This window comes from Theobroma cacao, chromosome 7 (genome assembly GCF_000208745.1).
Source record: "Theobroma cacao cultivar B97-61/B2 chromosome 7, Criollo_cocoa_genome_V2, whole genome shotgun sequence".
Taxonomy (NCBI): domain Eukaryota; kingdom Viridiplantae; phylum Streptophyta; class Magnoliopsida; order Malvales; family Malvaceae; genus Theobroma; species Theobroma cacao.
In genome coordinates, this window is record NC_030856.1 from 20,748,290 (window position 1) to 20,759,969 (window position 11,680).

The following is an 11,680-nucleotide window of genomic DNA, read 5'->3' on the forward strand; positions in this document are numbered from 1 at the left end:
CTATAAGAATTATGTACCGATAGTTTTATGAAAATTATTTTACAAGAAAATAGTTTATTTTATTGAATATTTTTATTATATTCAAATGGTCAAATTTTCACTTCAAATGAACGTTTTAAATACTTAATTTGTTTTTAAATTATTAAATATATATTTTTGGCTTACCTACTACATTTTTAGCAAGTTTTGAGATTTTTGAAAAAAAAATGACGAAAATGCCCTTGTGAGCCAGAAAACAATATGTTATGTTCTGATTTGGAAATGATTTGTAATCCTTCGAATCTTGATATTTGATAACTATTGCTCACCGGGGAATTGCGAAAGCTGAGACGAGAGCCTTGCGAGGTTTTGATCGACATTCGGGGTGAAGAATGTTTGTTGAGGCCTTGCGGCGGTTGTCACGGGCTCGATGGGGAGTTTCGGGTCGTGACAATTTTTATTTAGTTTGATTAGTCATAATTTCATTTTAAATGGATGATTTAGGTTACTAAAATTATTTTTAGATAAGAAATGTATATTTTTTGATCGTATACTGCATTTCACCTGGTTTCAAAATTTTCAAAAAGAAAATGACCAAAATACCCCTGTGTGGCAGAAATTACTTTTTGTTTGTTTTTTATTTAAAAATAGTTTATATTCCCTTAAAACATGATATTTAGTAACTGTTGCTCATAAGGGAGACGTAAAATTGGTGCAAGAGTCTTGCGAGATTTCGGTTGATATTTCGGGTAATGAATGTCTATTGAGACATTGCAACAATTGTCACGGGCTCGAAGGGAGTACCGGGTCGTGACAAAGAATCAATTCTACAAAAGTGACAAAATTTTGTAAGCTGGCTAGAATGTACATGAAATGATTCAAAACTCCCTTCAATAGGTAGGAAATCTCAGATGCTATAAATATCTATCTTGAGGACGTTAAAGTAAGAAGAGAGAAGGAATTTGAAAGATTTTGAATCATCCTTGAAGAAGAAAAGAGTAGAAAAACAAGAGATAAAACTGTGACTAGAAAGTTCCCATCTTTGAGCAAGTAAAGAGCCTAAAGTTCACATCTTTATTGTTTAGTTAGTCCTTCTTAAGCGTAAACCTTGGTCATCATATTTTTGTGAAAGCTCTCACCTTTCTAAACCTAAACTTCTTTATCAAGCTTTCTAGAGATCTTTAGTTGGTTATTCACTTGAATCCACTATTGTTTTGGTTATACCTCTAAGCAAAAGATAGAAGGGTTTTGATTAATCCTTTAAAAGGCTTCATCTTGTGTAAATGTTGTGCTTTAACTTGAAAAAGTAGTGTCTTGGTAGAGGTTACGTCTGATCCTACAAAAGGCAAGTTGTAGAGGTTATGCTTGATCCTATAAGAGGCACGTTCTAAAGGTTACGCCTGACCCTATTGGAAAGGCCAGCTAATAGTGGAACCAAAATCTTTATGCTATCAAGGGAGAGAATGTAGGCATTGGAAGGTAAAACCCTTATAAAAATTTTGCTGAATCCCTTTTTCTTTTATACTCTTTACTCATTAAGCTTATACTATTTTTTGTTGTTTCATATTTTCATATTTGAGCTGATTTTTGAAAAAAAAAAGGAATTTTAACTTAACAACCAATTCACCCCCTTTTAGTAATTTTACTTTAAGCTTATCTTTTTAACAAATAACAATAACAATATATTTTAAAAATTTTCAAGATTGCTAACAAATAAAAAGTTATTTTCTAACTAATATTAACATGGATTAGCTTGATTCTTGGTTGTTTGTCAAAAAATTTATTTAAGAGATGATATCATATAAAAATTTATAATAAAAAAACATACAAGTGTATTAAACTTCATTTTAATGCATAGGGAAAATTCTAGAAATTAACATTACATTCCTAGTAAGGTGCTTGTAATCCAAACGCTGCAATGTTATCTTACTAGCAATCATATTCCTTGCAATCAAATTCCATAGCATTTATCGTATTTCATATATATATATAAATTGAAAAATAAATCTATCACATGCCAACTACTAGGATGATTATGGACTTTACTAATTAATTGGTCAAATTCCTAGGGGATTTTACAAACCTCATCTTCAAGCTTTGCTTGTAATCTCCTTCAATCTCCATAGTGCCTTTGGATCTTTATCTTCAAGTTACAAAAAATTTTCTATTTAACCCTAGTTTTACACTTTGATGTAACTAATTACATTCTATAGAAACCTCAAGTTACATTCGAAGGGATTTAAGTGAGAAAAGAATTTTATAGCATATTTCAAAAATAAATACTATGAGAAATAAATTTAACCATCATGACTTAATCTTCTAAGGTCTAAGTCTATAATGATCCTTGTTCTAAGTCCATAATCATCCTCATGCTTTATAATGACAATCAAAAGCATAAAAAATAAATGCAAGCTCAATATCACTTGGTGATCTTTGATGTTATTTAAGAAAAGCATCAATTGACTTACTTGAAGTGCTTGACTCAAATTATTTGGTATTCTTTTATTTCAATTTAGTGTTGAAGAAATTTTCATATTCAAAACCCTTCAAGTAAAAATTTTACTTCTTATTTCTTATTGGAAATTTATTTAAATAAAATTTTCTTTTTTAAGACTTTCCATTTCAATTTTTCCATAATGAAAACTATTTTTAATTGTGGAAACTTCTTTATTTTAGGTAAGCTTCCTAAAATGTATCTAAGACAACATTTTAATTTCTAACATTTAGAACATTTATTAGTTTCTGAAATTTTTTTATTCAAGTTACCCAAATGGTGACTTAACAAATTTTGAAAACTTCTAGTCAAACCAAAATTTGAAAAAAAGTTTAATAGTATCACATAATTTTTGAAATTTCTTTTAAAGTAAGAAACTATTTCTTATGAATTTCACAAATTAAAATGATATTCTTAATTTTAGAAATTTCTTTTAAAGTAGGAAACAATTTCTTGTTCTTTACGAATCACCAAAATTAAAATTCTATCCTTAATTTTAGGAATTACATTTAAAGTAAGAAATAATTTCTTATTCTTTATGAATCACCAAAAATTAAAATAGATGGCATTTAAGTGCTCTTGAAACTCCATAAATTGTGAGTCAAACTCATGAAAAAGCTACTGAAAAGTCCCAACAAGTGTGTTTCACAATTAAACACAAAATTCATGGAGAATTAAGCCACCAATATTGATCACAACTATCCAAAATTCTACATTGAATTTTGTTGTTCTAGAACTCGAAAACATGATTTTTATAAACTTTTTCATACTAAATGAAGTCTGGATGAAACATGTAGTAATTTAATTGGATAAAACTAATTTTTAACAATTAAAAAAAACTGTTCACAACACTTATCTAGTATTAGTAAAAATAATCGACATAGTAGTCTCCAAAACACCTCAAAATTATTTGGTTTTAACGTGGTTTTGCAAGCCTCTTAATCCATTCATTAATTCTTCACTTAAACATGATTTTAAACCTTTTAAAATATGTTTTAGTGGATTAAACTCATGCTGTCCAGATGTGAAGTAAAATAGAAAAATAAATTTAAAAGAAAGCCCTTAAAACCGATATATACCAAATCAACACACAAATCAATCTTATTTAATATTCCAAGAATCAAGCATGCAAATTACATAAAAAACATCAAACAAAGGCTCTAATACCATTGTTGTGATTCGACCTCACGCTCAAAAAGGAAATTAATCATGAATTAATAACATAATGCTAGGAAAAAAAATAAAATAAGCATTTAATCAAAGAAACAAGCGAATCTCACAACATCAATGTATGCATTTTTATTGCAATTTTCAGATCAGCTATGAAAACTCATAATTTCATGTATTACATGCCTTCCTCCAAATATCATAACCAAGAGCCAATTAAATCCAAAAGGCTTGTGATGAAGAAAGAAAACTGAAAAGATAATAAAACAGTATGAAAAATTACAGTCAAAATCTTTGCTTCTTCACTTTTAGGATTTGTCAAATCTTCAACTACCTAAATGTTTGGCCTCTAACAGTAATCCACACAGTAACCAAATAAGACCTTCTTAAAGGTAGGATTTTATTTGTGCTAACAAATTTTGTTTTTAAAACAAAAAGACCAAAAGTTCTTGCTAAATCTTATTTCTATCAAACAAAGAAAATTATTTTTCTTTTCTTATTTTTATGAAATTTCCAAAAGGTGGTTGAAGGTTTAGAGTTTTAGTTAGCTAACATAACATATTTATATAGCCAAACTAAGTTGTAACCCTAAATACAACATTTGTATTTTTATTCAATTAAGTCCTTGTGAACTTAATTAATTTTTCAACTTTATTTTGGTCTATTTTAATTAAGTCCAACTTAATTGATTATCCTTATTTAATCTCAATTATGTTACTTATTGTGTGTGACCCATTGGGCTTTTAACTTATTGACAATAAATATAAATCATAATCAAATATCCATTTGATAATTGATTTATATTTATAGATCATGAGTGGTATCTAGCAACACATCATGACAACCTAAATGTTAGAGAGTCAACTAAAGAATTCGACAAAGCCCTTCAATGACAAGCCTCTTAGTGTGATATGGTCCTTTCATCAAATATCCTGAATATGTCATAAAGAATGACTTGGTTCTACTTATGACTTTCCTGTTGGGATTCAACCTCATGCTTAAACATGAAAGTAATCATGAAATTAAAAATATAACACATCAAAAAATAAAGTATGCATTTAATCAAAGAAATAGATGAATACCACAGGATCAATGTTTAGGTTTTTCATGTACTTTTTAAATTAATTATAAACATTTATAACCTTAAGTATTACTACATAGCTCTAAGTATTGTAATTAAGAGCCCCAATTAAATTCCAAAGTTTTGTGATGAAGCAAGTAACCTGAAAATAGAAGAAATCTGTTTGAAATCATGCAATCGAAGTCTTGACTTCTTCATCTTTAGGATTGGTCAAATCTTCCCACCCAAGTGTCTAGCCTCTAATAGTAATCCACACAGTGACCGAATAAGACCTTCTCAAAGGTAGGATTTTACTTGTGTTAGCAAGTTTTGTTTCTAAAATAAAAAGATAAAAAATTCTTACTGAATCTTATTTCTATTAGGCAAGGAAAGCTATTTTTCGTTTCTTATTTTTATGAAATGGCTAGAAAGTGGTTGGAGACTTAGAGTTTTAGTTGGCTAACATAACATATTTATATAGCCAAATTAAGTTATAACCCTAGATACAACAATTGTACTTTAATTCAATTAAGTCCTTGTGAACTTAATTAATTTCCCACATTACTTTGGTCTATTCCAATTAAGTCCAACTTAATAGATTATCCTTATTTAATCTCAATTATATCACTTATTATGTGTGATCTATTAGGCTTCCAACATGTTGGCAATAAAAATAAATACTAATTAAATATCAATTTGATAATTTATTTATATTTATAGATCAGTAGTATCTAACAATACATTATGACCACCCAAATGTTAGAGAGTCAATTAAAGAAAGTGACAAAAGTCTTTTAGTGATACGCTCTTAGTGCATTATGGTCTTTTCATCAAATATCCCAGATATGTAATAAAGCATGGCTCATTGTCTACTTATGACATTCCATATTAGTTGTCATAATTTATGACTAACTTTATGAATTTATGAAACTAACTTTCCTTAAATTCATCATGCTTTGCCTAAAGACTTTACACAAGTTAATCAAGAATTGAGAATAACAAGTGAGATACATTCCCTCATATCATTTGGGGTGATGAATCCTCTCTTGACCACTCATTCACTTTCACATGCTTTATGACATACCAAAAAAGCACTTATTTAGGCATTTGGTCTCCTCCCGACCCATAGGGTTGAAATCAAAGTACGTCATACCCTATACAAGATGACCTGGTGTCTTAAGGCCAAGGACTATTTGCACGACTATCACATGAGAACATATTCTATAAACAATTGAGTGAAATACCAAATGGAGTTCTTATAATGGGTCATGTTCAATGAGTTTGTTCTTTAACAAGTACCTACATGTCATCCTCAAGCATCCCATATACTTCAATGTATGAGATCGATTGCTTACTTCCCAAGTAAGGAGGCTTAACATGTACCGGTCTTTGAGCATTGTGAATGCCCTGTCTTGACAATACAATGATCAAGAACAAATTTAGGAATATGACTTTGATGCATAGTGATTTTATAATTGTAACAACTTTACAATTCTCTTACAAGACCTTTATGTTCAATGGGCTTCATCCAATTAATAATTAATAACTCTTTATTATTGCACTAACATGAAAGAAAACCTCTATCACATATAGTTATGTGATTAAGTGTAACGACTGCTCCTCGATCGTTACTGACATTCGAGACTTACGGGTAAACCGGCCAAATTCTGAACAAGCTTTACTAGAAGTACCTATTAGCTCACTATATACGATCACCATTCCATATTAGTGCTTAAACCATATTCTTTCATATCAATGATCATTAGCTCTGTGAGCAGGGAGTAGATGGGAAACAAGCAATAAGCAAATCATTTGAATGATAAAACTAGAATATAAAATGCTAATCTTAGAAACCAACCCATAAGAAGGATATTTGTACCTTGTAAAAATAATATCATAAAATCATAATACAATGCTTTCTTTGGCAAAACAGTGCCGAAAATAAGTGTAACATAAAGAGTTTGAATTACTGAAAATATCATTTGCCATCAAAATATGAAATATGGTATAAAGATATGCATGCTCCCAAAATGTGTGGCATGTAAAGAAATCAAAGTGTATAGCCACATAAATAAACTCATGATTGTCAAGTAAGCACAGAAAGGTTTTATTTAAACTAGGGGAGCTGCAGAGAAAATCTGAACCCTCCACCATGCAAAATAGTATGCATAGAAAAACTCACAAGGATTTCGAGTAAGAAAGTATAATATCAACACGTGGACCCATTCCCACATAATAATAATTCGAGAGTCTGACTCCACCGGATTCCCATAGCCATGGCAGTCTCACGATGTTGGCCAATATCGGAGAATCAAGCGGTCACTACCGGGCACATCTAGAAGTCTCACTCAACCGAATCACTTGTGGTCTAGCCACGTATACACATCACAGGTCATGGCCCCCGCCATGCCTAACTACCAATTGGCGACCTAAAGGTTCTCTAGCTTGAGCTCACTTGTGCACGAGGGTCACACTTAGCTGAAGTGATAGCCAGCCTACTCTCGATGCACTTGATTTGTCAAAACCATTTTTAAAAAATCAAATCGAGGTTTCCAAGTCTTTTGCTTAAAACCATTTGAAAACAAGGTTTAATAACCTTTCAAATTACTTTTCACATAAAAAGGCATGGTGTATTTTCTTATTCAAAGATCAGACTAAAACTGGTGCTCAAAACTTGCATTTTAAATCATTTAACTATTTCATTTAAACTATGCATATCACCCACAAATACAAGGCACCGATTTTGAATGCAAAATAGTATAAAAGGCTTGTTTCCCGGTTTCTAAAACACTTTACGCATATAGCTCATCTATAGATTAATCGAAAACAATTTTCAAAACAACTTACATCAACAATTTCCTACAAGTTCTACTAGCTCGTGCTTTCCACAATTACAGTGTATAAATCATTATAAATCCATTTAGAAATCGCCTATCGAAACTAGCAGCTTATGCTTTCCACAATTACATTAATGAAATACGGCAACGTTTACGAAACGTACAACATTATATAGCTATGGAAATTTTGAAAATAGGCACCCCCTACTCACCTTACAATAGCAGAATGCTTCGTCGCTATGGATTCGGGTGCGTATCTCACTATTTCCACTTGCCGGTCACTCGTTACTTCACCCAACATGCCACCACGGAAAAATTTTCTACTTATATACTTCCTAGCAACAATCCAAATTCAATAATCTTAGTGTTTATCATTCCCATTTTCCTCCTTATTCAAATATTACCATCATGTTAATAACTCATGCTATGCTAGAATCACCACTTTTCCTCACTTAACCTTGCATATTCATATGCATCTTAACACATTTTTACTAAAGTTGCCTTTATCCTTTGCTTACGTAATTCTTTAAATTATAATTACCAATAACTTATTTATGACTCTAATACATATATTAATGCTTTCTAAGGATATTTATCAAGTTCAACCATCATTTCCACAACAATAACCTAGCATATGGCAACAACTATAATTTCACTTCCATCAAACATTTTCTAAACCCACATGTACTACCATTCTCATTTACATGTTGCCACCAAGCATAACATCAATATTTATTCATACACAACAGCATCCATAACCTTTTAAGCCTTTCCTAACAACACATATCCACACAATCCATTTTTTTCCAAGCTTCCAATTAATATAATTGCTTTCCAACCATACCTATGACATCACCATAACACTACATATTGCACACAATCATTCTCACAATATTAAACTAAGTATAGACTTCAAATTATAGCATTAAGCTTACCAATTGGTTTTAGCTTGGATTTCACCCAACAAAATTCATAATTTCCTCACACCTATGGCCACCATAGCTGCCACAAAAATACTTACACAATTATCAACTCATTTCCAAAAATTTCTCAAGCTAAAAATCAAAATCCTTACCTTATGTCTCTTGAATCTTGAAACCCACTTGATATTCCTTCAATTGCTCTTAAATCACTCACTACCCAAGCCTTTCACTTTCCTTTTCTTTCTTTCCTTGGCCGATTCTCTCTATTTTTCTTTTCAAATGCATGGTGGTAAGGTGAAAATGGCATGGAAGCTTGAAAATGGCGTGGAAGCATGGAGGTGAAGAAGAAAATATCTTGTGGGTGGAGATAAGAACGAAGAGTCAAAGCTTTCTTTGGAAGCTTTGACCAAACTAGTGGTAAAATTACCATTTTGCCCTCCAAGGTTTTCACCCTTTTTAATTGTATCCTCCCACAATCTTTTAATTCCAATTTCTTTTCATTTTTCCTCCTTAACACTTGTACTAATAAAATATCAAGTTTGCACTCCAACACGATATCACCATAATATTTAAATATATGCTTACCCGTGCTAGCTTTATTTAATAAAGACACAAGGATTCCACTATCGTCATTTTCCTCCAAAATTCCCTCATTCGTCTTCTCTCCCACTTAGATTGACCATATGCTCCTTTTTATGGAAAATTTTGATATTGAATAAAATATTAATATTTTATTAATAAAATATTATTTTATTTCAAAAATTTTCACTTATCTCCTTAGCACCCAAAATGTCTTGTTATGCCCCGATTCACTTCCGAATCACTTTTTATATCATTAATTCATCTTTAATAAAATATTATTATTTAATTACTATTACTTCGCGTGTGGAATATTTTACTCTAGAATATTCCCTCTATCCTTCATCACTCTTAAACACTCTAATTAACCTCAATTGTTATCCGATAAGTTCTATTAGTCAACATAGCAAAGTACGGGGTGTTACATTAAATATGCATTAAATGATAATATATATTCCTTGACCAATCCAATTGGCTCAAGGGCATTTACCAAAAATCTCCCACTTACTCTTAAGTCAATTGTTAATGTATCCAATATCGAACTCTTTCATTTAGCGACTACATCTCTACTAGGACAACTCTAATTGCAATATTTGGAAATATATTAATTTTTATGTCTGACAATCTCCATTATCATAATCGAACTAGTAAATTAGATTATAACGAGACCTTGGTTCAATTATTATGGCTCTTGTTGTTACTTTAACAACTCAGAATCATTTGTTAGTTTGTTAAACCAATGATCCAAATTTCTCTTCTTTTGTAGCTTAAACAAAAGGTTTGTACCTGATTATAGATATAATCATGCAATTCCCTCTTGTTTTGGAACCATTCCAATACAGTTGCTCAATCATGACTTTACATCACTTTTAACATGTAGGATTTTCTCTATGTTAAACTTCTTTAGCATGTCATCCTAAATTCTTTTGTTGAGTCCCATTTTAGGCTTTAACTTTTTAGTCCCATTATATTTTCTTAGACTGGCAAATGTATCTTATACACTTTTAATGAGTAATTTATCTTATTCCCACTAATCTTATGATTTGCACAAAATATGTTTATCTTATTCAATGTTTTCAACGACTTTGAATTTATTCCATTGAATAAAGATTATTATCCAATCAATCATGTTGAATCATTTAGTATACTTGACTTCTATGGATAGTGCGTCAATATGCATCCTACTAATGGTTTGTATTAAATAGATGAATTATACATCTTTATGCATCCCATTATATCAATCTTTGTGCATAGATCTTATCCATTGGATTTTCATAATTTCATGACCCTTGACCTTTAAAGTATCATTAGCTCCCACTATTTCTATCCTATATAGAAGTCTTACCGAGTAAACTTATTTACTTTCATTTGAGGCGTTATATCCATAACTTTTATGTATACTTACATATCATAAGTTGTTCATCATTCGTTACGAGGTGAAATCCTCTCAAAGGTTAGTTCATGCAATTAACTGGGCTTGGAATGCTATGTGATTCATCTTTTATGAATTCAATATGATAATCAATTGTTATTTAGTTTTAAGCAATTTTAATTTAGATATTTTATCTCAATAAGAATGCTCCTCAACTAAATGTCTTCATAATCCTATTATGAATTCATTGATTTAGGACTCAATTTTATCTATGTCTTAATTTCCTTTTTGATTCATAACCAAAAGAACAATAATCTCACCATGATCTTATCATTATGACTTAGTATTGATTATCATATATGCAAGTTTATACTAAAGGATAAATAATTTAAAGTAATTCCAAAATAAAATGAGATGTGATGTAAATATAAATATATAAGCTAAGCATCTTGTTTTAGCGAAATATAAATCTATGTTTCCCAAACATAAATTAAAATATTCAGCCATAGCCTAAAACCAATACATCTCATCTTGGCAATCATACCTTGAAAACATTCAATGTTCTAAAATTATTTATTGTTCCATAATCTAATTTAGGCCGACAAGCTTGATCACCATCAATTGAGGTTGTTGCCTTTATGGTCTTATTCTTCACTACTCATTGTTGTTAGTTCCTTCAATATGTCATACACATGAAAACCATTAATAAAGAGTAAGGTATCATATACCAAGTAGTGAAAAATAAATCATCATGTGATTCATACCTAAAATGGAAGCTTCCTTTTTGTTTCTTTCTTTTGATGGATTCAAAATAATCCTTGCAATTACGCCTTCAATGCCCTAGTTTGCTACAGAAATGGTATTTTTCATTGTCCTTGTTCTTTTTCACTCCTCTGGTAAGCTTTATACCTTTCGAAGTTGATTTCTTTTCACCCTTATCTTTCTTAGAAAATTTTTTTTTCTTAGAAAAGACAAGATGAATTGAAGGCTTTTCCTTCATAATGGTGTTCTCAACTTGTGTGAGCATATTTAATAAGCACGATAAGGCTACCTCAAACTTGCTCATGTTGAAGTTCAACACAAATTATGAATAGCTTTCAGGTAGTGAAGAGACTACAAGGTCTATGATCAAATCATGATCCATAACCCAACCCAACTGCTTAAGTTGTGTGATATATACTATCATCTTAAGCACATGAGGCACTAGGCTTTGCTCAAACATCTTACATTAGAACAATTCCCTTGAAATGTCAAATCTCTTTGTGCAAC